Below are 22,915 nucleotides of genomic sequence, written 5' to 3'. Positions count from 1 at the left end.
ACGTTTCCTCCTTTTCCTCCTGTCTTTCAGAGTAGATCTCTACTGTATGAACTTGCACTCTTCATTGCAAGTAACAGAAAGCAATTCAAGCAGGCCAAACAAGCAAACAAAAATGATTATTTGTTAGACTGCAGGAATAGATCCTAGAGCCGAGAGTGGGAAGGCAGCCAGATCTCAGATGTGGGTGGGGGGTGGGGAGATGGGGGGAGTACGTGGGACTTTCACCCTCCCTCCCCTTCTCTCCTTTCTGCTCGTTGGCTTTGTCATCCCTGAGAATCAGAGATCTCTGTTCTCCAGTCCCCCTGGTAGACTATCTGCCACATGGAGGACTATTTGCTCCAGAGTGAACAATTACAGCTGGAGCCGTGCACAGGCTTTCCTAGTTCTAAATCTGATTGGCCTGTGTTGAATAAGATACCTGCCCCATTTAGTCAGATATGGCCAGGACCGGGGCCAGAGGAGCTCTGAGGTCTGGGAGAGATGGGTCATGGGTTAGTTAGATGTCCCCAGGGAAGCTCACAGAAAGAGAGGGGAGACATGGGGCACCCTATAGACTTTAGTCTCTGCTATGAAGTTCTTGATTCCTATCTTTATTCTTTTGTATCCTGACCTATGGGTGGGTCTTATTTTTGTAGCCCTGAAAAACTATGATGTCTGAGATCCAGAGTGAAGTTTTTAGGAAACAACAGCCATTGTTCTTCATTTGTTTTTCCATTTCAGTAAAACCATAATAACACACTGATCTAAACAGCTGGCCTTTTGACTTTTCTTGCACTTTAGTCCACCTACCCCAGAAACTGAAAAGCAAAAACACAGTGGATCACTATATCTCCTCCCTCCTGTGTGTTTAGCATTGTGGAGATCAATATCAGAGATATAGAGGAAACAAAAGACATGAATCTTGCCAAAAATAAAATGACTTGAAAGTGAAAGTCGCTCAGTCATGTCCAACTCTTTTGTGACCTCTATACAGTCCATGGAATTCTCCAGGCCAGAATACTGGAGTGGGTAGCTGTTCCCTTCTCCAGGGGATCTTCCCAACCCAGGGATCGAACCCAGGTCTCCAACCCAGGTCTCCTACATTGCAGGCAGATTCTTTGCCAGCTGAGCCACCAGGAGAGCCCAAGAAGCCTATCCCTTCTCTAGCGGATCTTGCCGACCCAGGAATCAAACCAGGGTCTCTTGCATTGCAGGCGGATGCTTTACTGCTGAGCCACTGGGGAAGCCCCAGAATGGCTTATTACTATCTATTGAAGAGAATAAAAGGAATGATTGAGAAGGAAAAACTGGTTAAGCTGTATTAACCAGATTAATATTGGGATACAGCATATTGATATAATACATATAATATTAGAAGATACCAGAGGAATAAAATATTGGGGGAACTGCTCTCTGTGGGCCTCATGTATACCTGTGAGTCAGTCTTCTGAGCACAGAGAGGGAACGGCTCAACTTGTCCCTTCTCCTTCCTCAGAGAGAGAGAGGAGAAAGCCTGATGAGATCAGAGCAGAAACTCCAAGAAACTCAGGGCTGGGGAGAAAGTGAACGTGAATAAGGAAATAGTTCTGAACCCGCCTAGTGGTTTTTTAAATCAAATTGATTAGCCTTCTCTCCTCATTATACCATACTGCCTCTCCATAGATCTATAAGTGATGATAATTGCTCTATTTTTCTGAGCTTTAGCCCTTATAATAGTCTTATAATGATAATATATTTTACATGGTAATATCCTAATAAGAACACTACATATAAGATTAGGTGAATTGTATTTGACAAATTTAATTTTAAAAAGCTAACAGAAAAAAAACACGTCCCAATGAGATTAAATGCTGACTTAAGTCCTCAAAGTGGGAAATTGCCAGAAGGTTAATTTTGCCTTTATCATGGCTCCACTGCCTCCTCCCAGAGGGCCTTGCAGCTGCTCTGATGGCCTGTGCTCCAAGCCTCTGAAGCATTTGTGGACTCCTGGGTGAAAGGCAGATGAACTTCAAAGTGAGTTTTTCCTTCTTACTATTACTACTTATCTCTTAATGAACTCTATAAAGATCAACAAACATGACATTTGAGTGAATGAATTTAGAGGTTTGTGGGGAAAGATGATCAATAGATTTAAAAATAATTTAATATCCTCTGGATCATTTTCTCCTTCTTTTGTGAAATAGTTCAACAGAGTAAAATCTCTATTAGTTTTTGATAGGAAAGGGCTGAGTAATTTTCCAGTGTATCAGTAATTTCATAAATTTGGTTTTGTAAAAAAAAAAACCTCAAAAGTGCAATAAATTTCACAAAGATAAATTTGAATTTTGAAGGCAAATATGTCACATGGTTTTAAGGAGATGGAACAAAGAAATACTATTTCTATTTCTCCATCAGAAATAGTACTGGAAAGGGAGACAGCTCTAACAGTGGTCACTTCCTAAGGGTATAAAGAAGAAACTCCTATCGTAAGCAGTCAGTGAGAAACAATCACATTTCATTATAATAAAGTAAATGTAAAATTAAATTTCTGGTGGCTCAGACGGTAAAGAATCCCCTGCAATGCAGGAGACCTGGGTTTGATCCATGGGTCAGGAAGATTCTCTGGAGAAGGGAATGGCAACCCACTCTAGTATTCTTGCCTGGAGAATCCCATGGACAGAGGAGTCTGGTGGGCTACGGTCCATGGGGTTGCAAAGAGTCGCATATGACTGACACAAAATTAAATTTAATGGCAATAGGAAATAAAGTATTTTTTTCTCTTATCTACAGTTGTACCCAGTGTATTATGTAGAATGTTCTGTCTGAGAATATGATTGTTAATTTTATGTGTCAGCTTAGTTGGGCCACAGTGTCCAGATATGTGCTGAAATCTTATTCTGGGTGTCTCTGTGACGGGCTTTTCGGAAAAGATTAACATTTACATTGGTGGACTTTGAGTTAAGCAGATTGCTCTCCATAGCGTGGGTGGGCCTCACCCAATCATTTGAAGGCCTGACTCCAAGAGAAGACTAACCTCTCCTGAGCAAGAACACGTTCTGTCAGGAGAAGGCTTTTGAACCTGAATTGCATCACTGGCTGTTCCCTGGGTCTCTAACCCACAGGCACACCCTGCAGATTTTCAGTTCAGTTCAGTTACTCAGTCGTGTCCGACTCTTTGCAAGCCCATGAATCACAGCATGCCAGGCCTCCCTGTCCATCACCAATTCCCGGAGTTCACTCAAACTCATGTCCATCGAGTTGGTGATGCCATCCAGCCATCTCATCTTCTGTCATCCCCTTCTCTTCCTGCCCCCAATCCCTCCCAGCATCAGAGACTTTTACAGTGAGTCAACTCTTCGCATGAGGTGGCCCAAGTATTGGAGTTTCAGCTTTAGCATCAGTCCTTCCAATGAACACCCAGGACTGATCTCCTTTAGGATGGACTGGTTGGATCTCCTCGCAGTCCAAGGGACTCTCAAGAGTCTTCTCCAGCACCACAGTTCAAAAGCATCAGTTCTTCGGCGATCAGCTTTCTTCACAGTCCAACTCTCACATCCATACATGAGGAAAAACCATAGCTTTGACTGTGCAGACCTTTGTCAGCAAAATGATGTCTCTGCTTTTTAATATGCTGAACTTTACTTTCACCACCAGACACATCCACAACTGAGTGTGTTTTCCACTCTGGTCCAGCCTCTTCATTCTTTCAGGAGCTATTTCTTTACTCTTCCCTAGCAGAATATTGGACATCTTCTGACCTGGGGGCCTCATCTTCCAGTGTCATATCTTTTTGCCTCTTCATACTGTTCATGAGGCTCTCGAGGCAAGAATACTGGAGTGTGTTGCCATTCCCTCCTCCCGGGGACCATATTTTGTCAGAACTCTCCATGAGGACCTGTTCATCTTGGTCCTGGGTGGTCCTGCAAGGCATCACTCATAGCTTCACTGAGTTATACAAGCCCCTTTGCAATGACAAGGCTGTGATCTATGAAGAGGAAGGCAGAAGATGAGTTTTATTATTTAAAGGAAAAAAAGAAGAGAGAAAATGAAAGAAAAAGCAGCTCCCTTTAAGAGTAGCTCCCCTTAAAAATTTCTTTCAATGATACAGACTATTACTTCCTTTAAAACATTGCCTCTTGAGTGTATAAGTTTATAAATCATTTAAAAGGTGCTTTATTTAAGTAAGCACTTAATGAATTGAAACAAAATCTGAAATAAGAAGTAGATTATGTGGGGATACATATTAACAATTATTAAATTGTGAACTCATGGAAGACAAGGTCATTTACATCATATCAATTTCAATTGCTGATCTATTGTATTGAGCCATATGAAATTGCTGATATTTGAGTATTTCTGACCTATTAAAAAGAAAAGCAATTACGTATGGTTCAGTCAAATAGAAGTATATTATAGTCCTATATGATCAAGGTCAGAAAACATTTCTAGATTTTTTCCCCCATGTAGACCAGTTTTTTTTTTTTTTTTTTTAAGAACCAGGAAGATGTGTGTGTTGTTCCATGTACAGTTCTGACTGTTGCTTCCTGACCTGCATACAGGTTTCTCAAGAGGCAGGTCAGGTGGTCTGGTATTCCCATCTCTTTCAGAATTTTCCACAGTTTATTGTGATTCACACAGTCAAAGGCTTTAGCATAGTCAATGAAGCAGAAATAGATGTTTTTCTGGAACTCTCTTTCTTTCTCCATGATCCAGCGGATGTTGGCAATTTGATCTCTGGTGCTTTTCTAAAACCTGCTTGAACACTGTACATGGAACAACAGACTGGTTCCAAACAGGAAAAGGAGTACTTCAAGGCTGTATATTGTCACCTTGCTTATTTAACTTATATGCAGAGTACATCATGAGGAATGCTGGGCTGGAAGAAGCACAAGCTGGAATCAAGATTGCTGGGAGAAATATCAATAATCTCAGATATGCAGATGACACCACCCTTATGGCAGAAAGTGAAGAGGAACTCAAAAGCCTCTTGATGAAAGTGAAAGAGGAGAGTGAAAAGGTTGGCTTGAAGCTCAACATTCAAAAAACAAAGATCATGGCATCTGGTCCCATCACTTCATGGGAAATAGATGGAAAAACAGTGGAAACAGTGTCAGACTTTATTTCTTTGGGCTCCAAAATCACTGCAGATGCTGATTGTAGCCATGAAATTAAAAGATGCTTATTCCTTGGAAGGAAAGTTATGACCAACCTAGATAGCATATTTAAAAGCAGAGACATTACTTTGCCAACCAAGGTCCGTCTAGTCAAGGCTATGGTTTTTCCCATTGTCATGTATGGATGTGAGAGTTGGACTGTGAAGAAAGCTGATCGCCGAAGAATTGATGCTTTTGAACTGTGGTGCTAGAGAAGACTCTTGAGAGTCCCTTGTACTGCAAGGAGATCCAACCAGTCCATTCTAAAGGAGATCAATCCTGGGTGTTCATTGGAGGGACTGATGCTAAAGCTGAAGCTGCAATACTTTGGCCACCTCATGCGACGAGTTGACTCACTGGAAAAGACTCTGATGCTGGGAAAGGTTGGGGGCGGGAGGAGAAGGGAACGACAGGGAATGAGATGGCTGGATGGCATCACCGACTCTGTGGACATGAGTTTGAGTGAACTCCGGAAGTTGGTGATGGACAGGGAGGCCTGGCGTGCTGTGATTCATGGGGTCGCGGAGAGTCGGACACGACTGAGCGACTGGACTGAACTGACTAAGATGTGTGTGAGTTGAAGGTAATCAAATACTTTACGTCAAAAATATACAAACTTGAGCAGGGTGATTATCCTTTTAAATATTTTCGTCCAATTTAAAAATTTTAAAAGCTCCCTTTTTGAGTACACGGCAACACTCCTCAAATCATAGATACAAATTCTTTCCCCCATAATGTAGCTCCCATCTATGGCACATTCCATGCCAGTGGCCTGGCTGTGTGCCAGGCATTCATATGGATCCCGCTGAAGTGCCAATTGAAGTACAGTGTGTCTCTTAGGTGTTATCCAGAGACCTGAACAAAAATAATTTGTGATGTCCCTAGTGATCCCTAAGAGGATCTAGAATTGTGTTAAAGTACCTTACGTTTGGGTAACACTTCACAATCTAGAAAGCTTATTCTCTTTTCATCTTTGCACAAACATCATAGAGCATTTTGTCTTTCCCTTATTTATCATAGAGGCGATGCAGTACAGACAGCTGAAGTCATTTACTGAGGTTATGTAACTTAATGGAAAGAGCTGAAACTTTAAAGCACTTTGAACACTGTTGTTGGTGGTGGTTTTTTAAATTTTCATTAGGGTGTCCATCTCTCAGTCATGTCTGACTTTTTATGAATCTGTGGACGGTAGCCCACCAGACTCCTCTGCCCATGGAATTTTCCAGCCAAGAATACTGGAGTGGGTTGCCATTTTCTCCTCCAGGGGAACTTCCCAACCCAGGGACTGAACCCCCGTCTCCTGCATTGAAGGTGGATTATTTGTGCTTTACAGTGTTGTCCTTGCTTGCTGTAGAGCAAAGTGAACCAGCTATACATATACATACATCCCTTGTTTGTCACCACAGAGCATTGAGTAGAGTTCCCCGTGCGATATAGTAGGTTCTCATTAGTTACCTGTTTTATACATGGGTCGGCCCTGGTGGCTCAGAGGTTAGAGCGTCTGCCTCCAATGCGGGAGACCCGGGTTCGATCCCTGGGTTGGGAACATCTTCTGGAGAAGGAAATGGTAACCCACTCCAGTATTCTTGCTTGGAGAATCGCATGGACGGAGAAGCCTGGTAGGCTACAGTCCTTTTATACATAGTAGTATATCAATCCTAATGTCCCAGTTTGTCCCACCTCCTCGTCCTCCCCACGGTGTTCATACATTTGTTCTCTACATCTGTGTCTCTATTTCTGCTTTGCAAATGGGTTCATCTGTACCACTTTTCTAGATTCCAGATGTATGTGTTAATATGCGACATTTATTTTTCTCTTTCTGACCTAACTTCACTCTGTATGGCAGACTCTAGGTCCATCCACACTTCTGCATATGGCACAGTGAGCACTGTCACTTTACCACTGCGAGATTGATTTCTAGCTTTCCTGCACCTTGCTCTTTCCCTTCCAGTTTGCTTCTAACCCGTTTTGTGGATTACTTCCCCACAGGACCCTGAGTTGCTCATGCACAGGATTCTGCAAACATTTTCAACGCTGTGTTTTCAAGGAGAATCTTAGCAGTCCCCTGCTGCATTCTGCTGAATCTGTTTCTGAGCTTGTTCTTGTTCCAAAATACAGTGCTGACATTGCAAATGGCCCGAAAAGCAAGTGTGCTTTGAAGTCACAGCCATCTGTGTGCAGCAGAGCTAGAAATGTGGCATCAAGCAGCCAGCTGTTTACAAGACCACCTCCCTTGCCTCATCATTCAGAGAACAGACAACATCAGGATACATGTGTAGCCGTTTTGTTGTTGCTGTTTGGTCGGTCAGTTGTGTCTGACTCTGCAAACCCATGGACTGTAGCCCGCAAGGCTTCTCTGTCTATGAGATTTCCCAGGCAAGAATACTTGAGTGGGTTGCCATTTCCTTCTCTAGGAGATCTTTCTGACCCAGGGATTGAACCTGTGTCTCCTGCAAGTCTCCTGCATTGCAGGTGGATTCTTTTTTGCTGAGCCACCAGGGAAGCAGTAAGCTGAATTCAAAAACTGTGAAAAATGAGGGGCGAAAAATTGGCAAGGGACTTCTTAAAGTCCTACCTGAAGCACTGGAAAACAACGGGGACTAAGGGAAAAATACGGCCATAGAGCAGTCTGGTTGTTACCGACCGTTGGATGGAAGTGTCCTTTACCAGCGAAGATACAGACGGTTGGTCCAAGAGAAGATGCCCTGGACTGCAGGGGCTCTGCTTATCTCTGCTTCGTGTCTGCCTGGGGACTATGCATGCAGCCCAGACTCACAGATTGGAAGAAAATAATTGTCAGAATCAGCAGAATGTTCTTTGTGGTCACAGAATAACACTGACTCTCTAATTAAGGAAAAATGATCCACCTCTTTGTTTCAGTATGTTTTAGCACCTTTGCTGGTGGTATCTTTTATTCTTGGAAGGAAAAAAAAATATCACAGTTCTTTTTTGCTCTGGCTTATCAGAATCTGTCTTCACTACCATATAAATTCACAGAATTTGTGAATATATCTTCAAATTTAGTTCACAATTTCCCTAATTATAGATTTTCTTTCTTGTGAATTTATTTTTCAGGCTTTTGCCTAGACATTTTAGTTGCTTCGTTCTTTCTGGCTGAGTGCCACAGGGACAGTGCTGGCATAAAACAAACATTAGCAGACTAGAATCCAAGATCAATCTCTTATCTTCCTAATTACCACCCATTCCCGCTGACAAAGTCTTCAGGTCTTAAGGAGAAAACAAACAGTCTGCGTGAAAAGCAGAGGCAGTCCGTGTGTGCAGTTTCACCTGGCTGGGTGTGTTCTGCTGGAGGAGTTTTCAGTGCTGACTTTCGGGTTGAGTGTGTGTGCTAAGTCACTTCTGACATGTCTGACCCTGTGAGACCCTATGGACTGTAGCCTGCCAGGCTGCTCTGCCCATGAGATTCTCCAGGCAAGAATACTGGAGTGGGTCGCCATGTCCTTCTCCAGGGGCTCTTCCCAACCCAGGGATCGAACCCAGGTCTCTTATGTCTCCTGCATTGGCAGGGCAGTTCTTTACCACTAGTGCCACCTTCAGGCTGGTACTATTTAACCAGCAACTGCAGTAACAAGGTCACCTCTGGCCTTGAATCTCTCATCTAATAAATTAAATCTCAATTTCTCCATCTATAAAACTGGAATAATCATAGCTGCTTCATAGTGTTTGAAGATCAAATGAGTTAATGAATGAGAAATGGCCTTGTGAACTTTAAAGTATTGTAAGAGTTTTAGCGCTTAGCTCGGTCGGTAAAGAATCTGTCTGCAATGCAGGAGACCCAGGTTCAGTTCTTGGGCTGGGAAGAGCCCCTGGAGAAGGAAATGGCTACCTAGTCCAGTATTCTTGCCTGGGAAATCGCATGAACAGAGGAGCCTGGTGGGCCATAGTCTGTGGGGTCGCAGAGAGTCGGACACAACCAAACCACAGGAGCTTTAGCTGTGGTCAGGTGATGATGATTGCTATGAATTTGGGGAGTTAAAGAGTTTTCTACAGTCAATTTTAAGTTCAGTTCAGTTCAGTTCAGTTCAGTCGCTCAGTCGTGTCCGACTCTCCGCGACCCCATGAATCACAGCACGCCAGGCCTCCCTGTCCATCACCAACTCCCAGAGTACACTCAAACTCATGTCCACAGAGTCGGTGATGCCATCCAGCCATCTCATTCTCCGTCGTCCCCTTCTCCTCCCGCCCCCAACCTTTCCCAGCATCAGAGTCTTTTCCAGTGAGTCAACTCGTCTCATGAGGTGGCCAAAGTATTGCAGTTACTCTTTATTTTATTTTGTCCTGTTAATGAATGAACTTGTTCATAGGTAGTACAATTAGAGCACACACACACATACCATACAGTTCCTTATAGATTTTTTTTTCCCCTAAGAATGGCCAAAAGATTGGTTTTAAAAGTCATGACTACATAGAATTTTGAGAGGGGTTGGCAAACAATTGCCCATGAATGAACTCTGGCCAACTGCCTGTTTTTGTAAATACAGTTTTATTGGGACACAGCCTGACCATTTGTTTACAAATTGGCTGCAGCTTCTTTTGCAACAGATTGGTTACTTGCCATAGACTGTATGGCCCTAAAAGCCTAAAATATTCACTACCTGACCCTTTATAGAGAATGTTTTGTGACTCCTGAATTAAACAGAAGGATTTGGAAAAATAAAAGAAATATTAACCTGTCAGTCTGAACATATCCTTTACTATCCCCAGTGGTTCAGTTAAATGGACATTTTGATACACTGGTGGTGAGAATATAAATTGATGTAGCCTTTTTAAAGGGCAGTTGGACAATGTATGTCAAGAGTTTGAAAAATTTGCATCCAGCTTTAGTCCCTGAATATAAATATGATGAATATTAACAGTGTTTACTTCTGAGATACAGTTCTTCAGATGCTCTTAGAAACACAGGAAAGCTCTTCTAACTCTTATAATTCCCTGCTATCGTTTTAGAATCTTCATGAGAATCCAATAAAAACAAAAACATACCAACTTACATGATGTTATGGGGAAAATATGCCCCTAGTTCAATGCTACTTCAGCAATTGTTATTTCAGGAGCTATAGAGAGAAGCCTTTTGATATGTGGATAGGCAGCCTGTATTTTGTTTTGCAAGTTTAGAACACTATTTTTAGGTTTCCTTTAAACAGATCCAGCACCCTAAGTGCTTCTATGTACCTTCTGATCAAATATTTCTGTTTCTCATATAGTTGATACACACAAACTCCCCAAAGGACAAATCAGCATTAGTATCAAAAATATTATTATCTATTTTCAACTTCTGGAGCAAATAATTTCATGTAGAAATTCCTGTGCTTAGCCAACAGTTTATTTGGTAGAAAGGAATTACTGTGGCTGAATATATTAAAGTTTCAGAAAAAAAAATTATTTTCTGGTTCAGTTCAGTTCAGTCGCTCAGTCGTGTCCGACTCTTTGCGACCCCATGAATCACAGCACGCCAGGCCTCCCTGTCCATCACCAACTCCCGGAGTTCACTCAAACTCATGTCCATTGAGTCGGTGATGCCATCCAGCCATCTCATTCTCTGTCGTCCCCTTCTCCTCCCGCCCCCAACCTTTCCCAGCACCAGAGTCTTTTTCCAGTGAGTCAACTCTTCTCATGAGGTGGCCAAAGTATTGGAGTTTCAGCTTTAGCATCAGTCCTTCCAATGAACACCCAGGATTGATCTCCTTAGAACAGCTAAAGTTGCAATAGCAAAACTCTGCCCTCAAAAAGGGAAACAGAAAAAGAAATGGAATGCAGGTTTAGAGCCTTTGCTTTGGTTTCAGAATTTATCCAGGAATCTATTTGCATTTATTACTCTTTTGTAGTCAGTGGTAGTTCCTTTCCTTGCTATCTCAACATTCTTCCCCCAGGATAAACGTATCAGAGAGAGTGGTAACCCATGGCAACCAGGCGCCCTGTGAGAGGGGCAAACTAACTTGGAGGTGTACTTAATATTTTCTTGGTGAGGAAAACTTGTGGAAATGATTTCCCTTTTTCCTATTTTCATAATTCACAAGGAACGCATGTGGAATGTCGTAATGAATGCACTATGAGATATGCTGCTGGTAGATGGCACATAGTTACCAGCTTCTGCAGTTCAGTTTCAAGGCTGCATAACTGCAATAAAAGGCCTGGGGGCTTCTCAGTGCATATGCAAAAGCTAAGTGAGTACTTACCAGAAGCCTGTGTTTTCTCACACTTAGAGGTGCAATTTTGGTGATTACTATGAAGTGACTTTTGTTTCAAGAAAGAGTCAGAAACCAGGATTATGAAAAAATAGACTGTGTATTCTGTGTGCATGTTGCTGGAGATAAGATGCATGAATAGGATTTATAGATAAACATGCCCTGAGTATGGAGATGGAGTGCTACTTTCTTGAAAGGATTAGACACCTGATAAGAAATTCCAAGCAAGACCTTTCCTTTTCCATTTTCATATATAAACACACCACAAGGTGTTTTTGTTTCTTTGGAAATAAAATGAGTATTGTTTCTATTCTTGCAGTTAATAGAAACAGTAAGTTTCTATTACCGTTTCTGTTATTATTACAGTTAATAGTAACAGTTGCAAAATAGGAAAGCTTGACAAACTGATGATTAAATCCAAGAATATGAACAAAAGCATAAAATAGGATGTAGCGGGAAGAGCTTTCCGTACCTCACTCTCTAGAACAAAACTCAGCTATGACTCTTCTCAAATAAAGAGGAACCATTACATCACAGACTTGATTGATCAAACTCTGGGAGTTAGTGAAGGACAGGGAAGCCAGGCATGCTGTAGTCCATGGGGTCAAAAAGAGCCATGACTGAGCCACTGAGCAACAACAAAATTAAATCATTAAGGGTAAGAAATTAATGGTGATTCTTTGCATTTGCAGAATACACCACCTTCATTCCAAGGATGATGGACACATGTTGGCCTTATTAACTGTACTTTATCCTGTGACTGCGTGTTGCAGTTCATGGTGTCGCAGAGTCTGACACAACTGAGTGATGAACAGAACAACCCTGTGAGTTAAGTAAGCAGAGCAGATTTTATCACAGGGGAAAGTATCATTATAATATCTGTGTGTATTTGCTGAAGCTGAAGCTCCAGTTCTTTGGCCACCTGATGCAAAGAGCTGACTCACTGGAAAAGACCCTGATGCTGAGATAGCCTGAGGGCAGGAGGAGAAGGGGATGACAGAGGATGAGATAGTTGGATGGCATCAGTGACTCAATGGACATAAGTTTGAGCAAACTCCGGGAGACAGTAAAGGACAGGGAAGCCTGGCGTGCTGCAGTCCATGAGATCACAAAGAGTTGGACATAACTAAGCAACTGAACAACAACAGATGTGTATATTGTGATATACATATATTTTGATATATATGGATGTGTGGATACATATGTATCGTACATACATGCTTCTGCATTATTTGCAATAGCAGAAAACCCAAGGATCAAATAAGTTATATGCATCTCATATATGAACCATGACTAAATGAATCATGGTTCTATGAAGAGCCTTTTAAAAATGAGGTTTGGAAGAAAGTGGTCAAAACGTACAAACATTATTTTTTTGAAAGATAAATAAATGCTAGAGATAAAATGTACAGCACAATCGCTATCGTCAACACTGCTGTAGGACATACAGGAAAATTAGAGAATAAGTCTTAAGGATTCTCATCACAAGAAAAACATTTTTTCTTCTTTCGTTTTTAAAATATTGTATCCACAGGAAATGATGGATATTAGCTGAACCTATTACAAAAATCACACCAAAGTATGTAAATGACACCATCATTCTGTATGCCTTAAGCATATACAATGATGTATGTCAATTATTTCTCAGTAAAACTGGAGAAAATAAAGGGATTAAGTAAATCTCTATTGGCTGCTATGAATGTTCTCCAAAATGTAAAATTAAATTGAAAAAAATCACTGTGAATTATCTCATTTATATAAATAACAGGATACATACACAGACACACATATGCTAACCAATTATAACTTTTTGTTTTGGAAGGATGAATAAAAAACTATTGTTAATAGATTTGGAGAAAAGTATAGGGTTTGGAGAAAGAATTCTACATCTCATATTTTCCTAAACTGCATGAAATTTTTACTATGTGCATGTAATAATTTTATCATTTAAAAGTATTAAGATTTATCTGGGGGTAGAAGTTTTGTCTAATATGTTTTTCACCATTTGAAAATATCTATGTTATTAAAAACGCTTCCCAGGTGGCTTAGTGGTAAAGCATTGGCCTCCAATGCAGGAGACGTGGGTTTGACTCCTGGGTATGGAAGATCCCCTAGAGAAGGGAATGACTACCACTCCTTTATTCTTGCCTGGATAAAATCCCATGGATAGAGGAGCCTGGTGGGTTACAGTCTATGGAGTAGCAAAAGAGTTGGACATGACTCAGCAACTAAAACATCAACAACATTATTAAAAACAGTATTTGTTAGCTACAGTGGCAGTTGACAGCCTTTTTAGCCATCTGGAATAGTAAGAGAATTTTAAATTTGTGTTGCTCTTTGTTCTACAGTTAATAAACTTAGCGTCATCCTCAGTCATTTCCTGGAGAAGGCAATGGCAACCCACTCCAGTAACTCTTGCCTGGAGAATCCCAGGGACAGAGAAGCCTGGTGGGCTGGTGTCTGTGGGGTTGCGCAGAGTCAGACACGAATGAAGCGACTTACCAGCAGCAGCAGCAGCAGTAGCAGTCATTTCCATTATCCACAGATGATGCCCTCTGCAGTCTGTCTCACCCAGGTTTAACTGCCACAGTTGCAGTTGAGCTTCCCAGGTAGTGCTAGTGGTAAAGAACCCGCCTGCCGATGCAAGAGACATAAGAGATGAGGGTTTGATCCCTGGATTGGGAGGATCTTCTAGAGAAGGAAATGGCAACCCACTCCAGTGTTTGTGCCTAGCAAATCCCATGGATAGAGGAACCTGGCGGCCTACATTCCAAAGGGTGGCAAAGAGTTGGATACGACTGAAGCAACTTAGCATGCACACATGTTGCAGTTACCAGTTCACATCTGACAACGCACAAAGCTGGATAGATCTAATAGCCAGTATTCTATTAGTTGAAAACAGCCAGGCCTAGTAGTTCAGGGTTTAAATCTTGTAGAGGCTTCAAATTCTGTAGTCAGAAGAGCCCAGGTTTCTGAGCTGTGGCTCCTCTCACACAGAAGAAACCAGAGAAGGAAAGAAGAGATCAGTGTAATATCCAGTGAAAACCAGACATCTGTTTTATCACCTGTAGTACCTGCTTTCTAAATTTTATGTAAACAATATATCTCCAGTAAGAATATAAGTAAAGTTTTCATCAGTTTGTATGCATTTATTTGAAATTGTGTTAAGACAAATCAGGGGGCAATATCACTAAAATTTAGGGGCTTGTGATAGATTACATTAAAGTTCACCCTCTTTTTACTCAATAATGTAATCAATATTATAAGAGAGAGTAACCCCAAATTCACTCATATTAAATAAAGAAAGGAATTATTGACTTGCCTGTCGGGGAGGTCCAGTCGTGACTGGAGACAGGTTGGTGGATAAATCAAGGGATCAAACAGTGCTGTGTTTATGTTCTTGTTTCTGTTCACTTTGCACATTGGTGTAATTGTCTGCTACTGCTTACTTGCTTTTTTCCTATGTAACAAAAAAAGATGGTTCTTGGAAACCATCAGCTCATTGGGTCATGCTTCTCTGTCCAGTGGGATAAGGACAATCTTTTTCTTAATGTCTGTTATGGACATAGTCCAAGGAGGATTCCTGTTGGCTTTTTGAGGATCAGGTGTCAGTTTCAGAGCTAATCATTGGTCCTAGAGGATGTAGTCCTGTGATTGGCATCGCTTGGTTCATCTGTCCACTTCTGTGTATGGGGCTGGTGGTTGGAGGAACTTCAGGATTGGCAGTACCAATAATAAGGGCTTTCCTGGTGGTTCAGACAGTAAAGAATCTGCCTGCAATGCAGGAGACCTGGGTTCTATCCCTGGGTCGGGAAGATCCCCTGGAAAAGGGAATGGCAACTCACTCCATTATTCTTGCCAGGAGAATCTCATGGAGAGAGGAGCCTGGTGGGCTACAGTCCATAGGATCACAAAGAGTCAGATACGACTGAGTGACTAACTCTTTCACTTTCATTTATTTATTTGACAGGAAAGATCTTTAGTAGTGGTATGTGAATTCTTAGTTGCAGCATATGGGATCTAATTCTCTGACCAGGGATTGAACCCAGGCCCCCTGTATTGAGAGCTTGGAATTTTAGCCACTGGACCACCAGGGCAGTGCCAGCTTGGGGCCTCCTTTCATCTCCCCAGAAGCCTCTCCACCTGGGCTAATTTGGGCTCTCACAGCATGGTAACTGGTTCCTCAGGGCAAGTGTCCAGGCCCTAGCTCCTGAAGAAAAGGCTATAGAAGCTGTATCCTTCTCACAGTCTAGCCTGGAAAGTCCGAGTGTCACCTCCATGGGCCTTTTTCGGTTGGAGCTGTCATAAGCTCCAATCCAGACTCAAGGGGAGGGAACAAAGGTTGCCACCCTCTTAGTGGGAGGAGTGTCAATGTCATACTGTTGAAGAGCATGATGGGGTGACAACAGTGAAAATGGAGGAATAAGTCAAGGCTTCGTGGAGCAACAATATCAAATCTAACTCCAGACTAGAAGGTTGCATGTTTAAATCATATCGGGATCAAAGCGTTATTTTTGCTATGACAGTATGGACTTCCCTGGTGGGCTCAGATGGTAAAGAATCTTCCTACAATGCGGGAAGATGCAGGTTCGATCCCTGGGTCAGGAAGATCCCCCGAAGAAGGGAATGGCAACCCACTCCAGTATTCTTGCCTGGAGAATCCCATGGACAGGGGAGCCTGGCAGGCTACAGTCCATGGGGTCGTAAAGAGTCATACATGACTGAGTGACTAACACACAGTCAGCAGCAATAACATTCTCCCAGGGCAACCAGCATAAGCATGGTGCACAACATTTTGGAAATGAAAAAAACTACAGCTTTTGTAGTCTCTCATGCCTGTGTGCTGAGTCACTTCAGTGGGAAGCCTGTAGTCTACTCAGGATGGCATCAAAAGCAATCATTTTGCTTTCAGTCATATGCTGCACGTAACTCTGTTCAATTCTGCTTATATTTACAAGTGGACTGAAGTGAAGGATTAAGATGGCGTTTGGGCACTACATTTTTCAAGTGTCTTTCATTAATGAAAGTCGTTCTTCCATCTTATTGTTCCCACCCACCACCAATTTTCTCTCATATTTTATAGAAAAGTGTTGAGAATTTTCCAAGCCAGGACTATTCGATGTTAATTAATTTTAAAAATTAAAACTTTTGTCCTCCTAACCTTTCAATTAATAAAGAGTGTTGAGGAATCAAATCGAAACAAAAATAGGCTTATTAAGTTACCGGCTGGCACATCACATGAGAGTCTGAAGTTACAGTACCATCAGCAGCATCAGTAAATAAGGCGCCCTCGTGTGCATCCTCCCCTCGACTACAGCAATGTGGCATCTGTCAATGGATAGAAGTGCCGTTGTGGGAACTGTGGGGTCCAGCCCCATACATGATACATGAAAGCATCCCCAGAGAAGCCTCACCCCGAGGGCTGCCCTACCTCTGTGCTGTGGGCCCTGCAGTGGCCCGTGAATGACTCTGGCCCCTCTTGGCTGTGGTCTGGCAGCTCCTGGAAACAGTCTTAGGCACTCACCCACAGACAAGAGAGGCTTTGTGGAAGCCCAGGTTTCCAGCACAGAAATTCCAGCAACTTTTGTTAGAGCAAAAATTACCAGTTTGGATACCCTGGAGAGGGTTGTTTTTGTTTAGTTGCCAAGTCGTGTCCGACTCTTTTGCGATCTCATGGACTGTAGCCCACCAGGCTCCTCTGTCTATGGAATTTCCCAGGCAAGAATACTGCAGTGGGTTATCACCTCTGTCTCCAGGGGATCTTCCTGACTCAGGGATTGAACCTGCATCTTCTGCCTTACAGGAGCTAATGTGACTTTACCAGTATCCACTCTCCCCCAAGACAGCACATTTCAGTGCCAAGAGAACTCCGCACCCCTGCCCCACTGCTGCGCCACTCCCTCCAGAGTACTGACTCAATCAGCTGAATGACTGGAAGTGGGAAAAGACTGGGAGATTCTCAGAGGACATTAAAGGGATGTGGATTCTACTAAGTGTGTCCTGGACTCCATCAAGAAGAGCACCCGTGAGCTGCTGACACGCCTTGCCCACGGATTCCCCCCGACTGGCCCGTGGGCACCCACCTTGCTTCCTGTCCCTCACCCACACACCCGTTCACCCTGTGGCCAGCTCTTGTGCATGCTCCTGATGGTGGCAATAGTGAGCTACGGCAAATGGCTAGTGGGCATGCACAGACACACAGATGGCCAAGTGTATGAAAACATCACTGATCGTCAGGGAAATGCAAATCTAAATCACAATGAGCTATCTATCACCTCGCACCTGTTAAAATAGCTGTTATCACAAAGACAATAATAGGTAAGTGTTGGCAGCGAAGTGGAGAAAGGAAACCCTTGTCTGCTGTTGATGCGAATGCAAATGGGTGAAGTCACTATGGAAAACAGTGTGGAGGTTTCTCAAAAATTAGGACTGGAATTGCCCTGTGATCCAGTAAGCCCATATCTGGGTATATATTCAAAGGGAATAAAATCAGCATTTTGAAGAGGTATTTGTATCCGCACCCCCATGTTCATCACATCGTCATTCACAGTAGCCAAGAGAACAGCCTAAACATTTGTTTTTAAATGAATGAATAAAGAAACTGTGGTTCATGCAGTGAGTTTAACACTACTCAACCATGAGAAAGAAGGAAATTCTGTCATTTGCAAGAACATGGCATTAGTGGTAAAGAACCTGCCTGCCAGTGCAGGAGATATAAAAGATGTGGGTTCAGTCCCTGGGTCGGGAAGATCCCCTGGAGGAGGGCAGGGCAGCCCTCTCCATTATTCTTGCCTGGAGAATCCCGTGAACAGAGGGGCCTGGTGGGCTACAGTCCATAGTGTCACAAAGAGTTGGACACGACTGAAGCAACTTAGCCCACACAGCATGGATGGACCTTGAGGGCATTATGCTAAGTGAAGTCAGGCAGAGAAAAATAAATATTGTATGACATCACTTATATGCAGAATAAAAAAAGTCAAACTCATGGAAACAGTAGATTGGGTATAACTAGGGGCTGGAGGATGAGGGAAATGGGAAGATACTGGTCAAAGAGTACAAACTCCAGTTATAAGATGAATGAGTTCTGGGAGTCTAATTGCAGTATGCATAGTAGTGATAGTTAATAATACTAAATTACATATTTGAAAGTTTCTAAGAAAGTAGATCTTCAATATGCTCACCACAGAAAAAGAAATGGTAATCATGTGAGGAGATGAAGGTGTTGGTTAATCCTGCATTTCGCAATAGATAAGTGTATCACTGCAGATGCTGATTGCAGCCATGAAATTAAAAGACACTTGCTCCTTGGAAGGAAAGTTATGACCAACCTTGATAGTATATTAAAAAGCAGAGACATTACTTTGCCAACCAAGGTCCGTCTAGTCAAGGCAATGGTCTTTCCCGTGGTCATGTATGGATGTGAGAGTTGGACTGTGAAGAAAGCTGATCGCCGAAGAATTGATGCTTTTGAACTGTGGTGTTGGAGAAGACTCTTGAGAGTCCCTTGTACTGCAAGGAGATCCAACCAGTCCATTCTAAGGGAGATCTATCCTGGGTGTTCATTGGAGGGACTGATGCTAAAGCTGAAGCTGCAATACTTTGGCCACCTCATGCGACGAGTTGACTCACTGGAAAAGACTCTGATGCTGGGAAAGGTTGGGGGCGGGAGGAGAAGGGGACGACAGAGAATGAGATGGCTGGATGGCATCACCGACTCTGTGGACATGAGTTTGAGTGTACTCCGGGAGTTGGTGATGGACAGGGAGGCCTGGCGTGCTGTGATTCATGGGGTCGCGGAGAGTCGGACACGACTGAGCGACTGAACTGAACTGAACTGAAGTGTATCAAATTAGTACATTGTATATCTTAAACTCACCCAATATTCTGTCAGTTATGGGCTTCCCAGGTGGCACTAGAGGTAAAGAATCTGTCTGCTGATGCAGGAGACATAAGAGATGTGAGTCTGATCCCTGGGTCGGGAATATCCCCTGGAGGAGGGCATGGCAACCCACTCTGGTATTCTTGCCTGGAGAATCCCGTGGCCAGAGGAGCCTGATGGCCATGGTCCACAGGGTGCAAAGGCAACCTTGTTGTTCAGTCACCCAGTTGTGTCCAACTGTTTGCGACCCTGTGGGCTTCAGCACCCCAGGCTTACCTGTCCTTCACCATCTCCCGGAGCTTGCTCAAACTCATGTCCATTGAATCAGTGATGCCATCCTACCATCTTGTCCTCTGTTGTCTCCTTTTCCTCCTGCCTTTGATCTTTGCTAGCATCAGGGTCTCTTCCAGTGAGTCAGCTCTTCGCATGAGGTGGCCAAAGTATTGGAGCTTCAGTTTCAGCATCAGTCCTTCTAATGAATGTTCAGGATTGAGTTCCTTTAGGATTGACTGGTTTGATCTCTTTGCAATCCAAGGGACTCTCAAGAGTCTTCTCCAACAGCACAGTTCAAAACCATCAATTCTTTGGTGTTAAGCCTTCTTTACTGTCCAAATCTCACATTTATACATGACTACTGGAAAAACCATACCTTTGACTAGACGGACCTTTGTTGGAAAGGTAATATCTCTGCTTTTTAATATGTTATCTAGATTGTCATAATTTTTCTTCCAAGGTGATGTAGCACTCACATATCTCAAATAAAACTGGAAAAAAGTCAGAAGTTAATTATGAATATAGAGTTTATATCTTACTCTGTATACTTATATTACATTAGAGATGGGGAGGAATCCCCAAACTTGATTATAGCAAATCCCAGTGGGAGAGCTGGCTTTCAGGACCAATGGTGATGCAATCAGGAATTCGCCATTGCTTTACAGCATGTCATTGGCTAGAGATGATGTGGAGGATATCTGAAAAGTCTATTCCTTTATAGGAGTTTATAAGGTTTTTATTTTCCATTTTCCTAAACATAACATTTAATTTCCATTATTCACGTGTACTTGTTTCCTTTGAAAACTCTATTTCTTATTGGGGAAATGATTAAAATTTTATAGACATTGTGCCCTTTTTTGAATGAACTTTATAATCATCCTTTTGTATAACAATTCAACTAATAAGCTTCCTGGAGCACTTGGTGAATATTTCTTATTTCAAAAATTGTCTCAAGGCTCATTCTGATACATGACAAGTTGCTTTAAGTAATTTCTCAGGCGTGATGTCCTCTAAATGATTTCAGAGTGTAGTTTAGAAACTGAATTATGATATACCACAGCTGTAGAATCATCACTTTTCTGAATATACTTTCAAAACTTTATTCCCTGTTTCTTCTAAAAAAGTGCATATTTGAGTCCCTTGATCCAGTATTTTACAGGCAGAAATGAGTGGGTTTCAGACATAACTATGTTACTAAAGGAAGCAGAAAGGTATAGAAGTTAACAATAGTAATAGTTTAGAATCAGTGAATGCTGTTTTTATTGGGTTGGCCAAAAAGTTCATTCATAACATGAGATGTGATAGAAAAATCCGAGCGAACTCTTTGGCCAACCCAGTATTTTGACTTTGCTATGTGACAAGTTCCTTGGACAAAGTTTCTTTACCTTTTTGAGCCTTGATTGTCTTCCTGCTAAACATCAGAAGTTGCAAATGCTAATGGGATAATATTGGGAAAGGACTCATTCGCAAATCAACTGCATAGTAAATAAGTACAGCTATGTGTTTGTTTAAATTGTTGTTACTTTTTACTGTTATCATATATTTTTAATATTAGAGGTAAACATCTGTCAACATCTGTCCCCTTTATTGATTTCTGATTCTGTGTGCTTATTTATGGACCCAGCTATGTGACCCGGTTACCAAGAACCTGAATCTTTTCTTGCTTAAACATAATCAGGTGCCATCTTTTCAGATGTTTCTGCATTTGCCTTGAAATTGTAAAGATACCTTCTATTACATCATGGAGTGATCCCTGTTCCCTCCTCACATGGGAAATTTCTATCAGAGTTTGGTTCTAGAAAAAGTTTTATCTCCCTTGGGAAAGTAGTGAGTTTCCTCCTCTCAGATCAAATTGACTTATGTGATTTATCACATTTTCCCCTTTGTCTTGTTTGTCAGGAAGATTACAGTTGATCTTTTCACTCAACCACTTTACTTTTTGGTATTTTGAATATTTAGTTTTCTCCTCCTGTTTCCCACTAAAAATATTAGTTTATTAATTTATTTTTGTCCTTCTTTTACTAAGTCCCTCATATCCTTTTGGGAAAGAGGTGAGGCAGAAATGTATGTATTTATGTGTGTGTGCATGTGTATACACACAAGGTTCTGATTACAAAGTCCATTCAGAAAAGGACCCAGTGTCTGTACAATTTTATTGAATAATCATTTCCCAAGTAAGAAACAGACTTTTCAAAGGAAACAAGTATACACCATACATGCATAAAAAAAAAAAACTTGTTGTTTTTAAGAAAATGAAAAATAAAAACTTTATAAACACTGAAAAATAATAGATTTTTCAGATGTATATATTTTTATATATTTTCATTTATGTATATATATCTTCGTGCAGAAATATTTCCCTATTAATTTTTATTTTTAAGTTTGACACCAAGTTTAAGTTTTGATATTAGCAACTTCTTTAAATCAACTAGTGCCTTCTTTCCCCTTTTTACATTTCATTCTTATGTTTGTCCAACAAATATTTCTTGGTGCTTAATATGCTAGATTTTTAGGTGGAGAAAACTCTATGAAAATGAATCAAATTGTCATCAGGGAGCGTATGTGCTACTGAGGGATATGGACTCCTGAGAGGAAGAACAGGCCTAATGAGATCAGAGGTGCTTTCCTTAAAAAGATGTGAAATTTGAATACCGTGCTAATTCTGATTTAAAATGACAGGTAGGAGAAAGGCCTGGGCTTTTTTCCTGACGTTATTACTGAATCTAATAGGATTCCACTAGTTTGCCCACAGCCTCAGGTGAAATTGGTTTTTCTGTTCATTATCTTGGTGCTTTTTCTACAATAGCTACAAATAAGATGTCCTTTCATATCTGCGAAGAAAGAGGATGAATTTTGTTTTGTCACATCCCTGCCTATACTCTTCAGGACAGGAAGAAAATACAGCCTAAGAGCCCCTGGTTGTTGAGGCCCATTTTCTTGTTATTATGTACTACACTTTTAGGATATTTGTTAGGATGACTTAACTATCCTTACTTACCATTGTCATATTTTCATCCCCGTGGTTGTTTAAAGCAACAAGACGTCTTTTATCCTATTTCATGGAGAAATGCAATGCATTATTAATCATGATTATTTTATTTGTATGTCAGCACTGCTTCAGTGGAACCTAGATCACCCCAGGGATAACTCTTGATATGTGAAGGGAGACTTTCAGGTCAGGGGTCCCTTTTCGACGTTTCTTTTCATCTCAGAGAATGCTTTTGGCTTTAACATCATGGTATGTTTTATTTATGAACGCTCCTTCCATGTTAGAGATGTGCTCAGTAGCAAAGTTATGTCCAACTCTTTGCATCCTCATGAACTGTTGCTGCCAGGCTCCTCTATCCCTGGAATTTTTCAGGAAAGATTACTGGAGTGGGTTACCATTTCCTACTCCAGAGGATCTGTCTGACCCAGGGATTGAACTCGCATCTCCTGTGGCTCCTGCA

The sequence above is a fragment of the Moschus berezovskii genome, chromosome 5, assembly GCF_049115385.1.
Source record: "Moschus berezovskii isolate FMDL1 chromosome 5, NW_MosBer_1.0, whole genome shotgun sequence".
Classification (NCBI taxonomy): domain Eukaryota; kingdom Metazoa; phylum Chordata; class Mammalia; order Artiodactyla; family Moschidae; genus Moschus; species Moschus berezovskii.
This window is presented reverse-complemented; position numbering follows the sequence as displayed.